This window comes from Mustela nigripes, chromosome 11, assembly GCF_022355385.1.
Source record: "Mustela nigripes isolate SB6536 chromosome 11, MUSNIG.SB6536, whole genome shotgun sequence".
Lineage (NCBI taxonomy): Eukaryota > Metazoa > Chordata > Mammalia > Carnivora > Mustelidae > Mustela > Mustela nigripes.
In genome coordinates, this window is record NC_081567.1 from 31,826,519 (window position 1) to 31,837,401 (window position 10,883).

Sequence of the window (10,883 nt, forward strand, 5' to 3'; positions counted from 1 at the left end):
TCTTGGTGGCAGGTCTTGTAGAGGCCCTGAACTGTTTTCTGAATGCTAGCAAGTATCTTTATGAGCATTACTTTGAATTCAGTTTCGGACATACTGCATATCTCCATCTTGCTCAGGTCTCTTGCTCTGATTTTGTTCTGCTTTTCATTCGGGATATATTCCTCTGTCTCCCCATTTTGTCTATTGTGGCGTCTGTTTCTGTGTCCAAAAGGTCAGCGGCGTCTCCCGTACTTGAAAGCAGCAGCTTTATGAAGAAGTCCTACAGCTCAGTGTCCCCTTTCCACCAGAAAATGGGGCTTCAAGGATGTCTCCTGCATTTTACACGGGTGTCCTACCACTGTGGCAGACTGTGTGTGCCCTCAGTCCAGGCTGCAATGGCTCCTTGCCTGTTGCGGGCAGAGTCTGGCACCTGTGGTGCTAGTGGCCAGTCCAGAGCTGCCCCGGGTTTAAGTTGAGTCAGAGCAGATGTTTACCAGAGATGAAGTAGCAGCAAACCGCAGGCATCGTCCCTCGAGAAGCTTCTGTCCGTGGGCGGGGCCTGCAGTCTGACCAGCTGCCTACCCTCAACCTGCTGCTGGGGTCACAGTCAGACTGGTGCGTGTGGTTCTCGTCCCCTCTCCCCGGAGCACGACTCACTTGGGAGCGATGCTGACCCTTGTCCGGGCTGCTGGCACACGGCCAGTCTTGGGGCCCTGCTTTGATGGGATCTAGCCGAGAGCGACTAGAGGGGGCGGATCTGCTTCGCAGTCTGTTCTGCCAGTTATCAGGTTGCTTTCTGGGTTATTTATGCCAGTGCGGGTGCTCTCGAGGTGGCCCCGCAGTAAGAGGTGAGCGCAGGGTCCTCCTACTCCGCCATCTTCCCAGCAGCCTCTGACATGGGTCTTCCGTCTGTCCCTTGGTTGCAAATACGGAGGAAACCCTTCCCCCATCCACAGGGGTTCGTTCTGAGACCCCCAGTGGGTGCCTGAAACCACGCCCAGCACCAAACCCTGTACATACCAGGTTTTTTCCTAGACATACCTTTGTATAATAAAGTTTAATTTATAAATAAGCCCAGTAAGAGATGACCAGCAATAACAATAACATGGGACCATTATTAACACTGTAGTGCCCTGTCGTGAATGTGCTCTCTCTCTCTCTCTTGCTCTCAAAATATCTGCCTGTCCCCTACTCACCCTGCTTCTTGTGAGCACATGACATGCCACAATGCCCAGAGGACAGGAGGAAGCGAGGGGGGTGACGTAGGCCTCTGACGCAGCATCAGGCTCCCACGGACCTTATGGGGATCGTGACCAGAATCGTCTGCTTCCAGACCGCGGTCGACTGCAGGCCACTGAAACCACAGGAAGAGAGATCACAGAGGAGGGGGGACCACCGGAGGCCTTCCCATCTCGGGGTCCCCACTTTTTTCCTCTTCCCCTGCCTTCACTGTGGTCTTCTTCTCCCTCCCCGCCTTCAGCCTCCAGCCCCCAGCGCCAGGACAAACGCCCTTCCCTCCCGCCCCACACGACCGCCATCTAAAATCACCCCGTGGCTTATTTCCTTCCTTGACAGTGTCCATCTCCTCTGCGAGAACATCCGTGCCAAGAGAGGAAGAACTTTGTGCTGTTCATCCTTCCCGCACCGCACGTAGAACCATGGCCAGGTACGCGGTAAGCTCAGAAAGAAAAAAAAAAAAAAAAAACTAAACTCTCTGTGTCCCCGGATGCCGCATGGAGCTCTGAGGCTGCTTAGAAACAGGATTCCCCAGCCCACTTCGGCATCACCCACTTGAGAATGTTCCGTGAAAGGAGCAAAGGGTGCCCCTGGCTCCACAGCCTCCCCCCCTTACCCCTCCACCCGCAACTTCGGCACGTCTAGCTGCAGGGTCCAGGGCCTCAGCCGTATTGTATTTTCCTCCCTGGTGCATTGTTGTAGTCAGTGTTTAAGTCCAAATCATTGTCTCTCAAGAGCTAGCAGGGAGTTTTTCGGCTAATCTCTAGTGTAAATAGAAGAATATCCTAGAAATATAAATACCGCTCTCTTGTTCATGGACGGCCACCTTCTCCTTGTGTCCTCATGTGGCAGAGTGGGTAGGGAGCCCCGTGGGGCAGAGGGGCACGGAGCCCATCATGGGGGTTCCACCCTTGCAACCTAATCACCTCCCAAAGGACCACCTCTAACACCAGCGCATTAGGGATTAGGCTTGGAAATAAGAACTTTTGGGGGGACACAGACATTCAATGTATGGCGGCACATTTAACAGAATTCTATCTCGAGAACTAAGGTTAAATAAGGGCATTTTCAGAAGAACAAAAACTGAAAGCTTTAGGGGCGCCTGGGTGGCTCAGTGGGTTAAAGCCTCTGCCTTCGGCTTAGGTCATAATCTCAGGGTCCTGGGATCGAGCCCCACATCGGGCTCTCTGCTCGGTGGGGAGCCTGCTTCCCCCGCCCCGCCCCGCCTGCCTCTCTGCCTACTTGTGATGTCTGTCTGCCAAATAAATAAATAAGATCTTAAAAAAAAAAAACAACTGAAACCTTTAGCTGCCAGTAGCCCAAATGAAAGACCTTCTAAAGGAAACAGTTCAGGAGGAATGAGAGTGACCCCCGCATAGGAAGGTCCGAGATGCAGGAAGGCCTGCGAGGTGGGGCAGAAAAGCAGGCGCCGGTGAATCTGGACGGTCGCTGGGCACTGTGCGTATCCGCCTCATACGCAGCCTCCATGGGAACAGAACTAACACCCACACCCGAAGAGCATGTGAATTAGCAAGAAGGTGACCCGGGTTAAAATAGTCCATGGTGTCTGCACATTCGGGCAGCTCAGGGAGGTGGTAATGGTTAAGATCGTCGTGCAAGAGCATCGAGTTGCAGGTGCAGAGTACAATTCCCAAGGTAATCGTGTAAAGAGTAAACATAGGGGCTATGAGAGAGAGAAGTAATAAAAAATTATTCAAATTTTTACAGACCAGGAAAAACAATTATATATAGATTAACCAATTGATAGATAGGTAGATTGGTTGGATGGATGGATGGATGGATGGTTGGATGGATGGATGGGTGGATGGATGGATGGTTGGTTGGATGGATGCATGGTTGGATGGATGGTTGGTTGGATGGATGGATGGTTGGATGGATGTAGATAGAATAGATCAGATATATAGGTAGGTAGGTAGGTAGGTAGATGGGTGGATGGATGGATGGATAAATGATAAGGCAGGTAGGTAGACAGAATAGATAGATAGATGATAGACGGACAGAGTAGATAGATAGGATGAATAGATGATAGATGAAGGAAAGAAAGAGTTCACAAGGAATGTAAATGGGATAACCATCCCAATTAAAGAGATGGTCAGACTGCAGAAGGAGAAACCCAGCTACATGCTATTTACAAATAACAAAACCAAACAAAACCCCCCCTGCCAAAAAGCTAATCCATTAGAACGTGAGAAGATGAAAGGTAAAGGGATGGAGAAAGTCACATCAGGCAAACACTCACAGAATAAAGATAGAGTAGCCATATTCGTGCCTGATAAACAGTCTCGAAGTCAAAAAAAGAAATGACTCGGGATAGAGAGGGTCACTTCACCGGGAAGAGACGGTTGGAAGACAGCGGGTGCCCAAGCAAACAACTTGGCACCAAGTGCTGCAGGTGCTTCTCCACTTTCCCCGCGGAGGGTCCTGCCTGTGGACACCCAGCTCAGCCTCTGGCTGCGGCATCCACGGCCAGAGAAGAGGATCCGTGGATGGGCAGTCTCTCCTCAGCTCTCCGGGCACCTAAGGAACCAGGAGCTGGAGTCAGAGCTGCTTCCCACACTCGGGGGGAGAGGCCCGGCGTGTTGGGATGAGTCCTCCCTTTACAGGCTGGGGACGGGAACACGGAGAAGAAAGAAGGGGCAGGTCGCCTTCAGAAGGCAGAGGTCCTGACTTTGCTAAATCCAACATTTCTTGCATTTTGTTCTCAGCACCTCAGGATCTGGAGGATTTGGGCAAACGGTGACCTGATGCGGTCCTTCGGTTTCAAAGATGAAGAAAGCGTGCAGGGAGGCGATTGCAGGGATGCGGTAAGTCACACACACGGATGAGGTATCCGTGTACCTATATGATCGGTCATATCCACACAGTGACCCAGGAGAGATTCTGAAAAGAAATGAATCCAAATGGTAAAATGGCAAATATCCCCTGAATAAAGAAAGGGGGGGGGGGGGGAACACCTCTATCAAACAACCCTGCTAAATTAAAAAATGCACTCCAGTAGGTCTGCTTTCGCTGCGCAAAGGGCCAGCAAACAAGCAGGTTTCACACGGTGTGCTCCGCATTGAAATGTCAGCTTGCTGCCGACTCAGGTAATTCATCACCGAATTGAAAGCATTACATATGGGAAGAGCAAAAATCTAATTCCAGCTCATTTCAATAAGAATTGATCTAAGAGTTCATTACATAAAGTAATTTTTACCAACACAACCTCGAAGGCGTGGTTCGGCGAGGATTAGACTCTCTCCTGATAGCTGAAACTGCAAAGGGGAAATTTGTATGCAGATAGCCTGACTCTAAGTTGCAGATCTCTTGGGTTCACATTAAGTGTTGGTTTTTTTTTTTTTTTTTCCCTAATGTTTGCTCCATATTGGAGATGAAGGTTAGAGCGGTCTAGAGAAGTAGAGTTGGGGGTTATTTTTAAAAGGGATCCAAAGTCTAGGTTCATTGGTCTCTAAGAGCTGTGTGACCTAGTCGTGTGACCTTAGTCATGTAACTTTGCTTCTCTGAACTCCTATTCAGTGAGAATATGTCTATTTCCTGGGGTAATTTAATAAGGAATTGAACGTAGAGCACTTAGCACAGGTTGGAGTTGCTGATGAAAGGGAGCTTTCAGAAAGCTCTCCAAACCCTGGTTCACCAGCCTGAGATACCAAGATAGTCTCTACCTGGCCAAGTGTCCTTAAAGATCAAGAGTAAATATATGTGGGATGCAGTTACTGCTAGATCCAGCCACCGCCCCTGGGGGTGGGCTTGCACAAATGCCTCCAAGATCGGGAGCCCCAGCTTTGTGTTGAATTGGCAACTGCACTGGGGTTCAGGTAGTGGGATCCAGGCCCCTCATTTCTCAGGCACAGCGTATCAAATTGGCTTGTTCTATCGCATATCAAATGGGCTTTCTGGACTCAAAGAACAGGTCTCTAGCCAAATTCAGATCTCAACTGGGGCAGTTCATTGGGATCATCAGAAGTAGGGGGTGAGGTTCTTTAAAAAAAAAAAAAAATGCCTGGGCTATCCCCAAAACCAATTAAAACAGACTCTCTGGGCATGGGTGCCAGATGTCAACATTTTTTTATAAGCTCCCTGGGGATTCCAATGGACAGACCAGGTTTCGAACATCTGGAGCTAACGGGTGGTAGAGAAACAAAGCTGGAGGTTGCAGAATTGGGTGGATGGCCTTTCCCTACATGTGTCCCCCAAAACGTCTGCTACCAGCTTGAAGGCTAATGTGAACAAGAAGTAAAGGAACCAGAGATGTCCCCCCAAAAAACACTTGCCGGAAGCAAGGCAATAGGTGTTCTGCCCAAGTGGGCTTTCTAGTTAGCACAGGCAAGGTCAGGCAACCAGCTCTTTTCAGATCGCCAAAAAGGCCTGATTTCAGTCTCTGCCTTGGTCAGCAGATCCGAGCCCCCGTCCCATAAGAAATCCCTTTGTTGACTTTTGTCCTTCAAGAGCAGGCACTTTTTTTTTTTTTTTAAGATTTTATTTATTCATTTGACAGAGAGGGAGAGAGACAGCACAAGAAGGAGGAGCAGCAGAGAGAGAGAAGCTAAGCTCTCTGCTGAGAAGGGAGCCTGATGTGGGGTTCAATCCCAGAACCCCGAGATCATGACCTGAGCTGAAGGCAGCTGTTTAACCAAATGGGCCACCCAGGTGCCCCTGAGACCAGGCACTTTTAACACCAATATGAAAGAGAAAAAGTGTTCGGACTTTGGGGACTATGCATGGTTACGTCTCGCTGGGCTGGGCTGGGCTGGGCTGGGCAGGGGGTGCATGGAGGGAGGAACAGGGCCCAGGATGCTGTAGGAGGAGAGCTGGGAAGGTTCAGACCTCAGAGAGCCTTTCTTCTTCCGCAGGTTTGAGGGCGACAGCGAGCCTAGGAATGTTTTAAGCAGAAGAGGCCTCTAGACATATCGTCATTTCCGGATCCATACTATCCAGGCCAAATAAAGAATGAGCTGAATGGGCGTGGCCAGAGGCAGACCAGGTAGGAGCTGATGGGTGGAGCCAAGGTCAGGCACACCTAGGACCGTGGTTCTCGTGGATCTTGTGGTTTCTTGTGGTTTTCATGGCTCTCATGGCTTTGGTGGTTCTTGTGGTTCTTGTGCCTTACTCCTAGTGTTTCTGCTTCTGTGGCTCTGGAGAAGAGCCTAAGCACCTGCCTTTCTACTCGCTCCTGGGCTGGTGGCTGTGGCTACCCACCGAAATCACCCGGAGACATGGCCTGATTCAGATGGTCTGGGGTGGGACCCAGACACGGGCATGCAAAAGCCCCCATGGGATCCTCAGGTGAGAACCAATCTCTGTGGCTCCGAGTGTTGGCCTGCGGCTCGGCAGCCTCTGGAGCACGTTAGAAATGCAGAGTCTTGGTTGGGCTCCATCCCAGACCCGGAGAATCCGCATCTGCATCCCGACAAGCTCTCGGGTGATTCTTGTGGCGCCTGTGAAAGTTTGAGGCGTGCTGTCAAGTATCATCTGGCCGGCAGATGCCAGAAGCATGGGGGAGAACTCAGAAACAGGCCCAGGGAGGAGAGAGATTCCTTTGTTCATCCAAGTGGACTGTAAGGACCCACAGTGTGTGACCCTCACGATGTGACCGTGACCGTGACCGTCCGTGTGGGACAGACAACTGCTGGGCGGAGTGCTAGGGAATCGGGGCAGGCAGCTGACCTCAGCCCATCCAAACGCTACAATAATAAAACAAGGGGCCTCGAGCTGTCACCTTAAAAGCTCTCGAGGTGCTTCGGATCCCAGGAGGCTGGGTTAGTCACTCGTGAGCGGCCCGGGAACGAGGACACCATCCCGGCACACGGCAGGTTCTATCAGTGCTGACGAGCAATGCCCAGTGCCGCTGCTTTGGAGCCGGACCTTCCAGGGTGGACAGGGTCACTGCGGGCGGAAATGGGAGAGGACTCAGGGGAGGTCAGAGGCTGGAGCGTGCAGAAGGCCAGAGAGTAAATATTTGAGGCTTTGCAGACCGTGTGGTCGCTCAGCTCTCTCCCGCCATGTGGTTGTTGATCTGTAAACAGGCCTGCCGTGGGCCATGTGGCAAGCCGGCCACTGGTCTAGAGCAAGAGGGGCAGGCAGGTGGAGGTGGGGCACACAGGGTAAATCGGAGGTCGCTAGCAGGCCAAGGGGGAGCAGACCTTGAAACAGGAGTGGCAAGCGGGTGCGGGACTTCGGAGCGTGCAGTGAACGGCTCGGCTCGGAGGCCAGCTTGCGGGGAACGAAGTGGGAAGAAGCGAGTCAGGGGATCTGGGGAGCTGGGGAGGGGAGACAGGCAGGGGGCCAGGCAGACGTGGGGATGGTTCCCCAGAGAGCTGTGGAGGACAGGGAGCTCGAGTGAGGAAACGCTCTGGCCAAGGGATCTGCAGGGCTGAGGGTCAGGAGCGGGGTGGGGAGCGGGGGACTCACAGACAGTGTCAGTTCCTGGTCCCAGAGTCACTGGGAGGATGGAGACTGCTGTGGCCAGGCCGGAGGGAGCCAGCAGGATCTGCAGGCACGTGGTGAGCCAGATCTGGGCGCTTGCGGGAGTGCATGGAGCACAGCCAGGCCCACCGCAGCCTGTCACCTCTCGTCACACCAGAGCACCCAGGCAGCTGCAGAAAGCTTTCCAGAAAAGCAGGAGAAAGTGTTCAAACGCAGGGCTTGCCTGAGGGTCGCTGTTCTGATGGCTGTGAATCTGGGAGACAGAACTCACCTGGGACGTGGGTGCGGAATCCCAGCCCACCGAGGCCGGAAGGTGCCTTGGAGCCGTGTCCCTCCAACCTCAGGGTGTCACGAAGCCCCTGTGGGTGCTGTGAAGGGAGGGTCTGGCTCCGTGGGCTTGATGGGGCCAAGACCCCGTTTCGAAGGAGGGTACCTATGTCGCCTGCTGCCAGCCTCGAACTAGGCTTTGAGAAGCAAGACCTTGGAGATGATCTCCACCTCCCCCTCTTGCCTCTGAAACAAGGGCAGACCCACTGAGTTACTCCTTGTGGGGCACCATCATACCAGCCCCTGGGGACACTGAGGAACCATGACAAGTAGTTCGGACTGGGAGCCCTTGAGAGGCAGCGGGCACCGTCCCGTTCACATGGGGACTCATTTACTCCTCACCGTGGCCTCAGAGGTGGGTGCCCCCAGGGCCCTGTTTCCCCACGATTTGGGGACCTAAGAGCAAGGCAGCCACACTCCTGAGCCAAAACTCCATCCCTGAGGCCCACACAGGGAAGCCAGGGGCTCTGCAGGGCAGGACCACAGGCCCCAAATGGGGGCGTTCCCCTCCCCCAGGGCTAGGCCACTTCTTCTGGAAAATTCCAAACTTCTGCTGCGACGTGGGACCCGAGGCAAGATGACCCTGCTAAGTCCGGGGGGCTGGTGGGGGGATCGGCCCGCATCAGGGACACCCCGGGGCGCGGGGAGCAGACTCGAGCGGTGCTGGGGCGGCACTAGGTCGGCCCGTCGAAGAGACCCTTCCGCGGAGCTCCTGCAAGGGACCCCAAATGAAAGGGAAATAATTTAGTGGAGAATTTTGTGGCTGGTGCGTATTTTATGGGCAGTGTTTTCAGGAGCGGCTCTCGGCCGCCGGCCCGGGGCGCCGTCCCCGCCGCGCGCTGCGATGCTGCCACCTAGTGGCGACGGGCGGCGGCGGCGGCTGCGGAAGTGAGGCGTCCAAACCCCGCAAGAGGCTGGGGAGGCGGCATCCTGCGAACAACCAGTCTGGGCGGTGGCTGTTTTTAGCTGGGTCTCTCCTTCTGTGCCACTTTCATCATGGAAACCGGCTCTCTAGACCCAAAAAAAGCCGCGACGTGCTCTGCAAAAGCTGTTCGAGGGCCAATTTTAGCTGCATTTCTTGGAATTTGGGCTCCCGGGAGGGAGGAGGGATGCGTGGTTCCCAGGAAGTTGGGCAGCTTCTGAGAACCTAGAACCTGGCGGTTGGTTCTGGCCATGAGGGTGTGAGATGATGGATCCCTTGGGTTCCAGCCCCCGTACCTGGCCCTGCAAAGGAAAATGTATTTGTGCAGCGTTTAGAGGTGGCAGCTACTGTGTCCTTGGGAGCTTTCTCCTGTATGATTAAGATCTCTCTTTACGTGGACCATTTCACTGGGGCTTCAACCCTAAGAAGTAGTGTACAAGTTACACCCATTTTACAGGTGAGAAAATCAAGGCTTGGGAAAGTCCAATGACTTAGCCAAGGTCACAAAACTGGTTACCAGCAGAGAGCCATGATTTGAACTCTAGAGCCTTTGTGTTAACACAGAACTCAAAGCAATGGATTAAGAGTGGAAAATCGGGGACGCCTGGGTGGCTCAGTTGGTTGGACGACTGCCTTCAGCTCAGGTCATGATCCCGGAGTCCCAGGATCGAGTCCCACATCGGGCTCTCAGCTCCCTGGGGAGTCTGCTTCTCCCTCTGACCTTCTCCTCGCTCATGCTCTCTCTCACTGTCTCTCTCTCTCAAATAAATAAATAAAATCTTTAAAAAAAAAAAAAAAAAAGAGTGGAAAATCGTGAGTTCATCCACACAGTGCTGCCAATTCACTGTGTGATTCCGAGCAGATCGAGGACTCTCTCTGGGTCTGTTTCCTCTATGATAAAACAGGTATGGTATTCATGGCTTCTGCTTCTCAAGGCTGAGTGGGGATCCAAAGGAAATCCTTGAGCTACATCCTTTGAGCTAGCAGTTCATTCCCCGGCTTGGGGGCCACCCAGACCCTCAGATTCTTCTAAAGATTCCAGGAGCTCAATGGAGATAAACTCAGGACCCCCACAGGGGAAAGAACCCCTTAAATGGTCACTGCCTTTGTTTAGTCCCTGGGTCCAGCTCCCAGTTTCTAGGATTCCAATTCCCACCCTGCCCCTGGTCCCCGTCTCCTTTGGGGGCCTGGTTCTCACCTGTCAAACGGGCTTTTAACTCTGACACTACGTTGGCACCTTGTTCCAGGATGTAAACTGTGTGCTAGAGTCAATCTTCCAGGCAGGTGCACGAACTAGAATATCCATCTCCTCCTGATTTGTCCAGCACTTTGCCTGTTTCAATGTTGACATTCCCTGTCCCAAGAAACCCCTTAGTTCTGGGTGAACCGGGACAACTGGTCCCTCTATGGGGACACGAGAGGGACACGAAACCTCAACCATGACCAGCAGACTAGATGCCCCCATTTTGTGATGCACCGACACCCCTTGCAACCCTTTCCGGGGCTGGAAATGATTTGTGCTTGGCTGGGGGGCTTAGGCCCTAGTGGGCCATCAGCCAACTGCTGGGAATAGAGAGGCCTCTGTGTCAGGTTCCCTTGCTAGGTACTGGGTGCACAAAAGTGGACCAGATAGCAGAGGCTGTGGCTCTTTGGTCAGGCAGAACCTGCTATGCTTAGGGACGGGGATGGGGGAAAACCAGAGAAGGACCCTAAGGCAGCTGGAGAGGACAGGTGTCAGAGAGGCCTTCGGGAGGATCTGAACCAAGTTGGGCCCACAGAGCTGAATTACGCAGGTAAGGAAGGGAAAAAGGGAAGACCCAGGTTTTGTTGGCCACACAAGCCTGTGCCCTAGGTGTCAGCCTGACCCCAGACCAGACTGCACAGTCTCCCAAATCCCAGAAATATCCCAAGTCTCCTCCTCCCCCTCCCAACACGACCCAGTCCCTACTCACCTGGTAACACAAAGAGGACATTA

The 10,883-nt window shown here is 53.1% G+C and overlaps 1 long non-coding RNA gene across 1 annotated transcript; it reads right to left on the reverse strand.

Moving 5' to 3' along the window:
- Positions 1 to 5,690: 5,690 nt before the first annotated feature.
- Positions 5,691 to 10,883, reverse strand: LOC132027230 (uncharacterized). The gene is made up of 5 exons (XR_009407103.1): positions 10,107 to 10,883; positions 7,931 to 9,210; positions 7,645 to 7,839; positions 6,953 to 7,119; positions 5,691 to 6,671 (listed from the first exon to the last, which is right to left on the reverse strand). It is a non-coding gene; the product is annotated as an uncharacterized LOC132027230 (long non-coding RNA).